The sequence below is a fragment of the Ursus maritimus genome, unplaced genomic scaffold, assembly GCF_017311325.1.
Source record: "Ursus maritimus isolate PB19 unplaced genomic scaffold, ASM1731132v1 scaffold_11, whole genome shotgun sequence".
Lineage (NCBI taxonomy): Eukaryota > Metazoa > Chordata > Mammalia > Carnivora > Ursidae > Ursus > Ursus maritimus.
Genome location: NW_024423453.1, coordinates 20,668,964 through 20,681,463, shown reverse-complemented (window position 1 = coordinate 20,681,463; position 12,500 = coordinate 20,668,964).

Sequence of the window (12,500 nt, the reverse complement as noted above, 5' to 3'; positions counted from 1 at the left end):
TTGGACTGGTGAAGAGTGGGACAAGGGACAAGTGCATTTCAGGCCAAAGGCATGGCATATACAAAGCCCTGGAGATGGTAAGATATTGGGGCTTTCATGGGGCTACAAATAGGTCTAAGGTGACTGGAGTACAGTGACTGAGAAAAAGTCATATTAGTTGAGGCTACAGAGGGACAATGCAAGGCCTTGAAGACCTTGGGCAGTAGGTCTCCTCCAGTGGTAAGTAAGAGGTATTCTAACTTTTGACATGGTTTGAGTTAGGAGTCCAAAGAATCTCATTAGGGCTCTCTTTTTCTTTTGGTTCTACATGCTTGACTTTATTTTCACATACTCTCCATTCTGCGACAAGATGGGCACTGGCAGCCCCAAGCTTGCAACATTTTTGTAACTCACAATTCCAGGGAAAAATGGCTCAGGCAGAAGTATCAGAAAAGGCTCCAAGTAGCCAACTTTAACTTGCATACCCATCTGAGAACTGACCAGATGGGCAGGGAGGGGAATCCTCTACTAAACCAGGCATGGATCATGCTTCCATTCTGGGAATGCAATCGTCTGTATGTGGAAGAGACAGGAGGGGAAGAACCCTGTCAGGCTCATCTTAATTACACGGACTAAACAGATTTAAAGCTGAGTGGAGAAGAGGAGTTTCCACCAAAGAAAGGTCTGTTGAGCTGGCAAATATATATGTTTATCCACTATGCCTACACCTCCCAACTGTTCTCACATCATTGCAATCATAGAAAATATTGTATGCACCATTGTGGAAAGTACATGAAGTTGCTTGTACCAAGTCTCTTCAGACAACATAGGCCCTACCAATCAACTCGGAGCTCTGAAGAGATCAATTTTTCACTTACAGACATAACCTATTTGTAATATACCAATGTTAGGAAACATGGTAGTATATCACATTAGGTATTTGGACTTTTAAGAGAAATGGGAAGGCATTTAAGGTAACATGGCCTCTAAAAAGAAATGTGTGCTCTTTGTAGAAATGGCTGATTTCAGGTGTGGGGGCAAGTGAACCTAAGATAGCTTGTGCCGGAAAGCAAGAGAGTTAGCAAAGACTACAAAAGTCTTGCCAAAAAGACACGGGAGTCAAATAGAGACTACTACTGGCCCAAAATGGGGCAATTAAAGCATTGAAAAGAATATCCATAGCTGATTTAAACACAATAAATATGTGAAAATCTACAAATTCAAAATGATATTAGAAATAAGAAAGGTGTGCCTGGGTGGCTCAGTTGACTGAGTGACCAACTCTTGGTTTTCAGCTCAGGTCATGATCTCAGGGTTGTGGGATCAAGCCCTGCATTGGGCTCTGTGCTCAGCAGACAGTCTGCTTGAGATTCTCTCCCTCTCCCTCTCCCCCCTGCCCCCACTTGCCCGTGCACACACACTCTCAAACAAATAAAATATTAAAAAATAAATAAACCCATTGGTCACCTTTGGAGGTTGATAGGGCTTTAGCTGTTAATTCAGAAAACCAGAAAATAGACTCAAGCATCTATTCTGCCTTTTGCTTAAACTTCAGGGTAATCAAATATTGATGAGGGAAAGTTATTTTCTGTAGACGAATCCAAATGAGAGGTGCCTGGGTGGTACAGTTTGTTGAATGTCCAACTCTTGATTTTGGCTCAGGTCACGATCTCAGCATCATGGGATAAGCCCCGTGACAGGCTCAGCAGGGAGTCTGCTTGAGGATTCTCTCTCCGTCTCCCTCTGCCCCTCCCCCCACTCATGCACGCGCGCACGCGCGCGCGCAGTCTCTCTCTCTAATAAATAAATCTTAAAAAAAAAAAAAATCCGGGGCACCTGGGTGGCACAGCGGTTAAGCGTCTGCCTTCGGCTCAGGGCGTGATCCCGGCGTTATGGGATCAAGCCCCACATCAGGCTCCTCCGCTATGAGCCTGCTTCTTCCTCTCCCACTCCCCCTGCTTGTGTTCCCTCTCTCGCTGGCTGTCTCTATCTCTGTCGAATAAATAAAATCTTAAAAAAAAAAAAAAAGGAGAAACAACCCTTTAATAAAAAATCCAAGTTAACAAATACAAAGTGAATAATAGAAAAATCTCCATTTAGCAACCTCTAGTGAAATAATAGATATGGGAAATAATCATCAATGAGTCTAAAACAACTAGGTGAAAGAGTTAATGAAGAACTTTCTAAAGGATGAATGAGGCTGCCAACACCTGAACCCACTGATTATTTTTAACATCATTGAAAGTGGGTAAGCATTATGTGTCTCACTGATGCAGCAGGAAGTACACAGCACCACTTATTAAAGTGTTCATGCCAAAAATAAAAAATAAAATCAGAATCTAATCAAGCTTATAGGTATAAGCTATGAGTTTACAGGAAATACAGAGAATAAGCAAATTAAATGTTATCTCTACGTAGTAATCACCTAAACCCAGAAGGCAATATATTCTATAGATCCAGTTTCTTTCTTTTTTTTTAAAGATTTTATTTATTTATTTGACAGAGAGAGACAGCCAGTGAGAGAGGGAACACAAGCAGGGGGAGTGGGAGAGGAAGAAGCAGGCTCATAGCGGAGGAGCCTGATGTGGGGCTCGATCACAGAACGCCGGGATCACACTCTGAGCTGAAGGCAGACGTTTAACGACTGCGCCACCCAGGAGCCCCATATCCAGTTTCTTTAAAAAAAAAAAAAAAAGCATAAAAAAATAAAAACAGATCAAAAGTCAGAGATGAAAAGAAAGTTAAGAGATCTTTTTTGGATCCTGTTTCAAATAAAACAAATGTAAATGGATACATTTGAGGCAAATGGAGAAATTCTAAACTAGAGTCAATATTAGATGATATTAAGGAATTATTGCTAATTCTGAGGTATGTGATAGTATTACGGTTATGCCGTAAAAGGTTCTTATCCGTTAAAGATAGATACTGAAGAATTTGATAGAAATTACATGATGTCTGGGACTTGCTTCAAAATACTCTAATGGGGATAGAGCATCAGAATAGATGAAACAAGATTGGCAAAATATTTGTTGAAATTAGGCAGGAGATACATGGAGGTTCCTTATACACTTAGATGTGTACTTTTGAGTTTTTAAATTTCCACAATTAATTTAAACTTAACAATTAGCTTTGTATTTTAGAATGATCTGGCATGTATTTTAGAATGCACTGGAATGGGATGTAGAGGACATTTATCATGTTTGTGGCCACTCTTCACTTCCTGACAACTCTTCTACATTTAGAGAATTTCTCACACTGAGCTTCTCCTCTTAGGAGCCAAAACTGTCAACTACCCTTGCAGCTAAGGCATGAAGATGTGTTTCTGGCTCATGTGAAATTTCATAAGGAATTAGCAAAAAGGAAGTGGGCAACATGAGAAAAATTGACTTCGGTGAAGGAGCAAGGTCAGTGGTTAAATTTTGGAGAAAGCGCTGGCAGAGCTTCTGGAACCTAGTTCCCTAGCTTCATCAGCATGGCTGTGGGATCGGTGCTGAGCAGAGGTGGCAGGGGGTCTTTTCTGGAGCAGCTCCTACCTTCAGTTATTCAAGCATTGGTCCCAACTGCAAAGCTTGAATCTCTGTCCCTCCTAGAGGTTTTCTGTACAAATATCCTTTAATAAATATATTCTCTGCTTAACCTAACTAGATCATATTCTAATGTTTGCAGCTAGAAACCCTGACTGATACAGGAGGGAAGAGTAGATGTTTCGAGACAAGCAGGTTACTGCAGTTGTTCAGATGAGTAATGCCGGTGACTTGGATCAGGTAATCGGCAGTGGACTGCGAGTTGAAAGCATAGCATGGAAAATATATTTCAGAAGTAGAGTTGACAGGATCGGTTGATTAGGTAAGGTAAAAGAAGGTGGTAAGAATGACTTCCAGGGGGCGCCTTGGTGGCTCAGGCGGTTAAGCATGTGATACCAGGGTCCCGGGATTGAGTCCACATCTGCTCCTCCTACTTGTTCTCGCAATTTCTCTCTCTCTCTCTCTCAAATAATAAATAAATAAAATCTTAAAAAAAAATTAAGAATGAGGGGTGCCTGGGTGGTTCAGTCAAGGGTCTTCCTTCAGCTCAGGGCATGATCCCAGGGTCCTGGGATCGAGCCCCAGGTAGGGCTCCCTGCTCCTCTGGGAGCATGCTTCTTCCTCTCTTACTCCCCCTGCTTGTGTTCCCTCTCTCGCTGGCTATCTCTCTCTGTCAAATAAATAATTACAATCTTAAAAAAAAAAATTAAGAATGACTTCCAGGATTCTGACATGAACAGCTTGAAATACAAGTGCTATTTACTGGAATAAATACTGAGGAGGAACAAGAAAATAGTACAGTTGAAATAAATGGCATTCTTCTAGACAACAAAGGCATGCCAGATAGATTGACCCATAAAACACAGAAAAACTAAATATTATAAAATGAGCAGAAAGAAATTATGAAATAATGGAAACTTGAAAAAATGACATAAATCATAATTAGAAATGAGACAATTCCTCAGGGAAATTGAGAAATAAGAGAAGAAGAAATGAAAATATTGCTGGCAAAGCTCAGGAAAGAATAAGAAATTTAAAAAATAATCTCAACATGAAGACCAAATTAGAAGGAACACAAGAGTAAATAAGACACCACAGATAACTTCATAAGGGAAATAAAAGACAAAGGAAAATTAAAATAACAGAGAGATTAAAATGATTCTGGAGACAGTGATGGATGTAAAAACTAGGCACAGATGACATATAGAGCACAAGTCTTTGAAGATAACCGAAAGAGAACAAATTCTACGAGCTATTATACAAGAAAAATTTGCTAAAATAAAACTCAAACATACATATGAAAAGAGCATACCAAGTATCTGAAAAATTGACTCAGAATGATCTACTACCACATATTCCATTAAAAATATTGGATTATTTCACTTAGCATAATACCGTCTAGTTCCATCCACATTGTTGCAAATGGCAGGATTTCTTTTTTTTTTTTTTAAGATTTTACTTATTTATTTGACAGAGATAGAGACAGTCAGCGAGAGAGGGAACACAAGCAGGGGCAGTGGGAGAGGAAGAAGCAGGCTCCCAGCGGAGGAGCCTGATGTGGGGCTCAATCCCATAACGCCGGGATCACGCCCTGAGCCGAAGGCAGACGCTTAACCCCTTTGCCACCCAGGTGCCCCAGGATTTCTTTTTTTGAGGGCTGAGTAGTATTCCATTGTGTATATATACCATATCGTCTTTATCCATTCATCTGTCCATGGACATCTGGGTTCTTTCCATAGGTTGGCTACTGTGGACATTGCTGCTATAAATATTGGGGTGCAGGTGCCCCTTCAGATCACTACATTTGTATCTTTGGGGTAAACACCTGGTAGTACAATTGCTGGATTGTAGGGTACCTCTATTTTCAACTTTTTGAGGAACCTCCATACTGTTTTCCAGCATGGCTGCACCAGCTTGCATGCGCACCAACAGTCTAAGAGGGTTCCCCTTTCTCCACATCCTCGCCAACATCTGTCATTTCCTAACTTGTTAATTTTAGCCATTCTGACTGGTGTGAGGTGGTACCTCATTATGGTTTTGATTTGTAATTCCCTGATGATGAGTGATGTTGAGCATTTTTTCATTTGCCTGTTGGCCATTTGTATGTCTTCTTTGGAGAAATGTCTGTTCATGTCTTCTGCCCATTTCTTGACTGGATTATTTGTCCTTTGGGTGTTGAGTTTGGTAAGTTCTTTATAGATTTTGGATACTAGCCCTTGATCTGATAAGACATTTGCAAATATCTTCTGCAATTCTGTCATTGTCTTTTGTTTTTGTGGACTGTTTCCTTTGCTGTGCAAAAGCTTTTTTAACTGAGGGTTGTTGGAGAGGAGGGGGATGGAGGGATGGGTAACTGGTGATGGCCATTAAGGAGGGCACATGATGTAATGAGCACTGGATATTATATACAACTGATGAATCACTGAACTCTACCTCTGAAACTAATAATACACTATATATTAATTAATAGAATTTAAATAAAATAAAATAAATTTTAAAAATTCTGGATTAAAGAAAAGTTGGGGCGCCTGGGTGGCTCAGTCAGTTAAGCATCTGCCTTCAGCTCAGATCATGATCTCAGGGTCCTAGAATCGAGCTCTGCATTGGACTCCCTGCTCAGGGGGGAGTCTGCTTCTCCCTCTCCCTCTGCATCTCTCCCCCACTCTCTGCTTGTGCTCTTTGCTCTCTCAAATAAATAAATAAAATACTTAAAAAGAAAACAAAAGTAGGTACAAGTCAAAATGGCTAAGTCACAGTAGAAAGAAAAGAAAATCAGATTGCAGTCAGACTTTGTGATGATAATTTATGCCAGAACTCAGTGGATTAACATATCTAAGATACTTTTTAAAAAGGCAGTGTGAGTCACATATTTTATATTCAGTCAAGCTGACCTTCAAGTATAAAGTCCATAAACTTATCATGAAGAACCCAGGGAATACTGTTTTCATGAGCTGTGAACAAATGTCAAACAACCAAGATGACAAGAGACAATTCAGCGTAAGGACTGGTGGTGAGCATTGCATATATTACCTCTAGAACTAACACTAATGATAGAAATAAGGGTGACAGGGTTTACATAATGGTTATAGGCTCTCATGATGTAGATATAGTAAAGTTATCCAAAAAGTGGGGAAGAATAGAGAGATTGGAATAAGCTTGCTGTTAGCTGTATAGGTTATTTATTGGAAATGAAAGGATATTACATTTAATGTTAGAGGGAAAGGGATAGGGAAAAATTTATGAGATAATTTCAATACTGCTCATGTTAGAGAACTAATATAGGCAGCATATAAAATTGAGGAAATGTAGGATATTATGAAGAGGTAGCAATAGAAGTAACCAGTAGAATAAGAAGGCAAGTTCCCTAAATACCAAACATACAACAATGAAAGAGCTTATAAAAGAGACCCCAAGGGGCTCCTGGGTGGCTCAGTCGTTAACCGTCTGCCTTTGGCTCAGGTCATGATCCCAGGGTCCTGGAATGGAGCCCCACATCGGGCTCCCTGCTCAGGGGGGAGCCTGCTTCTCCCTCTCCTCCCCACTCATGCTTTCTCTCACTATCTTTGTCTCTCTCTCTCTCTCAAATGAATAAATAAGATCTTATAAAAAAAGAGAGACCCCAAAATGAAAAATTATACACATATATAGAAGACATATAAAAATATATATAAAACATGACAGAACAGCAAACAAATCAGTCATATCGATAAATGCAAATAGGTGGGGTGCCTGGGTGGCTCAATTGGTTAAGCATCTGCCTTCAGCTCAGGTCATGATCCCAGGGTCCTGCTCAGCGGGGAGTCTGCCCCTTCCTCTACCTCTACCTGCTACTCCCCCTGCTTATGCTCTCTCTCTGTCAAATGAATGAATGAATGAATGAATGCAAATAGGATAAACTCATCTTTTACAAGAAAAAGGATTTTCATCTTTTTTGCTAACAAATTCAACACTAAGCTACGTACAAGAGATATTCCTCAAACAGACACAGAGAGGTTAGAAATAAAATGCTAAGTACAGATGTTCCAGGCCAAGCAAATTAAAAGAAAGCAGGGGTCAACATCTTGATCTCACAAGGTGGAATTCAAGTAAAAAAGAATAAAAAGGGGGCACCTGGGTGGCACAGCGGTTAAGCGTCTGCCTTCGGCTCAGGGCGTGATCCCGGCGTTCTGGGATCGAGCCCCACATCGGGCTCCTCCGCTGGGAGCCTGCTTCTTCCTCTCCCACTCCCCCTGCTTGTGTTCCCTCTCTCGTTGGCTGTCTCTATCTCTTCAAAAAAATAAATAAAATCTTAAAAAAAATAAAAAGAATAAAAAGGCACCAAAGGATACTTGATTATGCTCAGTGTTACAATCACAAAGAAAATGTTATTAATATTTGTGCAATCAAGAAGACATCAATAACTTTTATAAAGCCAAAAGTATAAGAAATGCTGTTTTGTCACAATAAAAAATTAATTAAAAAATATCTATTAGTTCACAAATATACCAAAAACAAACACTTTATTAGTTACCTTTGGTGGTGTCTAGAGCACAAACTTTTTTTGAGAACTAGTAAATAAAGGAAAAAATGAAGCATTAAGCCAGCCTTTTCTGTATCCTCTTTATTTCTGGTTAACCTAATAATCAATGACAGAAAATTCAAAAGGAATGACAGAATTAGAAATGTCACCATTTTGTAATTTCTAGTAAAACCATGAATCTAGGTAATAATCATCATTAAGAGTGGAAAACTCATAGAGAACTTTATAATGCATAGATCTCACTGACAGATCCTGAATCTACTAGTCAATCTTAGTATCGCAAAAAGGGACAAGTTATTATACATTCCTAGTAGTAAAAACAGTACCAGCTAAGAACTATTCATGTCCCTTTCTCTCTCCATCTAACCCCCACCCCAGTGAAACTTAAATCTAATCATGGTTCTAGATCTTTTGGAAAATTCAGAAGCTCCATTGTAAATGGTACCATTGGGATGCAGTTGATTCTAGAACTTAAGAAATGCTGCAGAACAAATGACAGTTTCTTTAACAAATAAATGGCAGAAAACATACTCGTAGAGGTGGGAGTATATTAAACGATTAAAATGCTAAGTGAAGTAAGTCAGAGAAAGACAAATACTGTATGATTTCACTTATATATGGAATTGAAAAAAAGTGAACTCATAGAAACAGTACAGATTGGTGCTTACCATGGGCAGGGGATGACTGGGTGGGAGGGGGGCGGGGGTTGAAGATGGGGTATGGGTGAAGGTGGTCAAAGGGTAAAAACTTCCGGTTATAAGATAAATAAATCCTGGAGATATAATATACAGCATGGTGACTACAGTCAACAACACTGTATATTCGAATGTTGCTAAGCGAGATCTTATAAGTTCTCATCACAATTAGCTTCACTTGTGGTGAGCAGAGCATAATGTGTAGAGTAGAATCACGACCATTGCACGCCTGAAACAACTGTAACATTGTGTGTCAACTATACTCAAAAAAATGTTTTTAACTAAATACTCCCATACACACCCAAAGTTCTCACCACAAGAAAAAAAATGTGTAACTATGTGAAGTGATTACTGTTAGCTAAGCTTGTGATAATCATTTTTGTGTTCAACCTTTATCTACAACCTTTCATGCAGATAAAGAAATACTAGGGGCAGAATTAAGATGGTGGAGTCGTAGGAGGACCCTGGATTTGCCTCGTCCTTGGAACACGGCTAGACCAACATCCAACTATTTTGAACAACTAGGAAAACAAGCTGAGGATTATGAAAACAATCTGCATAGTGGGAGGGAAAGAACCTGACAGATTCGAGGCGCAGAGCTGTGATTTGGGGGAGAGGAAAGCCGAGCAGCTACAAAGGGAGGGCGCCCTTTTCCTGGAGCAAAATCAGGGAGAGGGAGAAAATGGGAGAGAGCGCCGTGGGTTGGATGGCACAATGAGCCGTGGTGAGGAGACCCAGTGCGTTGCACGGGGAGAGCTCACGGCCCTTCCGGAGCGCGTTTGCAAGAGCGTGCTGAGCCTCTCCAAGGACAGAGGGCCAGGCGGGAGCCGTTGAGTCAGCAGGGACAGAGGTGTGTGCGGAGGGCGGAAAACCTCCTCACTTTGTGCTGTGAGCCACAATAGGCCACACCTGTGAGTGTGCACAGAGCGGCGGCTTTTCTGAGGCAGAACTGAGGAGAAAGCAGACAAGAGCAGATTGCAGATAACCTGGCTGCAAATTTTCGCTGTCTGCCACAAGAGCTTCGAGCCTCTGTGAAGGCTTTTCTGGGCCAGAAGGGAGCAGGGGACTGAGTTGTGTGAAGACGGGTGATGATCTGGTGCCAGCTTTTCGAAGAGTGTTACAGTAAACTGTAGTCTCCGCGTGCGCACTGTGCAACTGCTTTTGGGGGACGGGATGGTGCTGGGACGCCCCGAGCCTCTCCTCTGAGGGACGGGAGTGGGCCCGCATCATCCCAGGCTTCTAAAACTTGGGAGTTTTGAATGCCAGTCACGAACCAGAGATAAAATACAAGAGATCTGTGGCTCTGGGTGTGCCAACGGCCCGGGGCACAGACAGGTTAAGGACAGGGAAGTGACAAAAGCCTGGGACACAGGAGACTGTTTGCTTTTCTAGACCTTTTGAATGATAGTGGCTGTGAGTTCCCCTCCTGGGGGACAAGAGGGTGGGGTGATGCCCTATTCTTACTCCTCCACCACCCCTCCCTCCCCTCACCCCAGAACAGTTGGACTTCAGAGAGAAACACAGCACCTCCAGTGGTCACTTGTGTCCCCTGGACTAAACCCCACCCCACTGCCCCTGCCAGGGACATCTTTTACAATGGCAAGTCAGCTTGCAAGCCAGCCCAGCTCCCTCAGGAGACCAGCACAGGCCCCTGCATCTACCAAGTCTGATTAAAGAATCCTCCAGAACATCAGCTAAAGGTGGATATAGGACCAGCGTTGCTTTTTTTTTTTAATTTTTAAATTTTAAAAATTTTTAATTTTTCTATTTTTTATTTTCTATTCTTTATCTTTTATTATATATATATATTTTTTTCTCTTTCTCTTTTTTTTTTTGTATCAGGTTTGTAATTTTTTATACATTTGTTTCCTACTCTTATTTTTCAGATCAGGCTGCTGCTTCTTTCTGCCCCCCCCCCTTTTCTTCCTTCCCTACTCTTTTTCCTTTTTTTTTAAAAGTCAGGCTTATAATTTTTAGTCTGTTCACATTTTTATTCCTTTTCCTTTTCTCGTCTTGAATGAGATTTTTGCTTTTTTGTTTTTCTTTTTTTGTCTCCTTTTTCCTTTAAAGGCTTATCTTGACAAACAAATCAAAGCATACTTACGTAAAGGTCCAAACACTCTCCACTACAAGCAAGGAGGAACTCTATAGAGGAAGGACCAGTGGGAAAGAGCAGCCAAAACACAATAGCGGAGTGTACAGCATATACCAGAAACACTTTCTGAAGTTTTTGTTGTTGTTGTTGTTATTTTGTTGTTTTTCTTTTTCTTTCATCGTTTCTTTTCTGGACAAAATGATGAGACAGAGAAATTCACCCCAAAAGAAAGGAGATAGTACTCAGTGCCAGGGACTTAATCAATAGATGCAAGTAAGATGCCAAATAGAATTTAAAACAATGATTATAAAGATACTAGCTAGCTTGAAAAAATCATAGAAGACACTAAAGGATCCTTACTGCAGAGATAAAAGAACTAAGATCTAGTCTGGCTGAAATTAAAAATGCTATTAACGAGATGTAGTCCCAAATGGAGGCTTTAAAAATGAGGATGAACAAGGCAGAAGAGCGAGATAGTGATATAGAAGTCAACATGATGCAAAACAAGGAAGCTGAAGAGAGAGAAAGAAACCTACTGGATCATGAAGGGAGACTTAGGGAACTCAGCAATTCCATAACATGAAATAATATCCAGATGATAAGGGTCCCAGAATATGAGGGGAAGAGAGAGGGGCAGAAGATTTATTTGAACACATTATAGCTGAGAATTTTCTAATCTGGGGAAGGAAACAGGCATTCAAGTACAGGAGGCACAGAGAACCCCCCTGAAAATGAATAAAAATAGGCCAACATCTCAACATATAATAGTGAAGCTTGCAAATTTCAAAGATAGAGAAAATTCTGCAAGCAGCCCAGGACAAGAGGTCCTTAACCTACAAGGGTAGACAAAGACACATAAGGCTGGCAGCAGACCTGTCCACAGAGACCTGGCAGGTCAGAAAGGACTGGCATGACATATTCAACATGCTAAATGGGAAAAATATGCAGCCAAGAATACTTTATCCAGAAGGTTGTCATTCATTTCCAGGACAAACAAAAACTAAAGGAATTTGTGAACACTAAACAAGCCCTGCAAGAAATATTAAAGGGGACTCTTTGAGATAGAAACAGAGACCAAAAGTAACAAAGACAATCTACAGGAACAGAGACTTTACAGGTGATACAATGGCACTAAATTCCTATCTTTCAATCATTACTCTGAATGTAAATGGACTGAATGTTCCAATCAAAAGACATAGGGTATCAGAATGTAAACAAAACAAAACAAAACAAAAACAAGACCCACCTAGAGGCTGCCTATTAGAGACTCACTTTAGACCCAAGGACGCCTCCACATTTCAAGTGAGGGGGTCAGAGAACAATTTATCATGCCAATGGACATCAAAAGAAAGCCGGAGTATCCACCCTTGTATCAGAAAAATTAGATTTTAAACCAAAGGCTGTAATAAGAGATGAAGAAGGACACTACATCATAATAAAAGAGTCTATCCAACAAGAAGATCTAACAATTGTAAATATTTATGCCCCTAACTTGGGAGCAGCCAAATATATAAACCAATTAATAACAAAATTAAAGAAAATCATTGATAATAATATAATAATAGTAGGGGACTTTAACACCCCACTCACAGCAAGGGACAGATCTTCTAAGCAGAAGATCAACAAGAAAACAAGGGCTTTGAATGACACACTGGGCCTGATGGACTTCACAAATATATTCAGAGCAT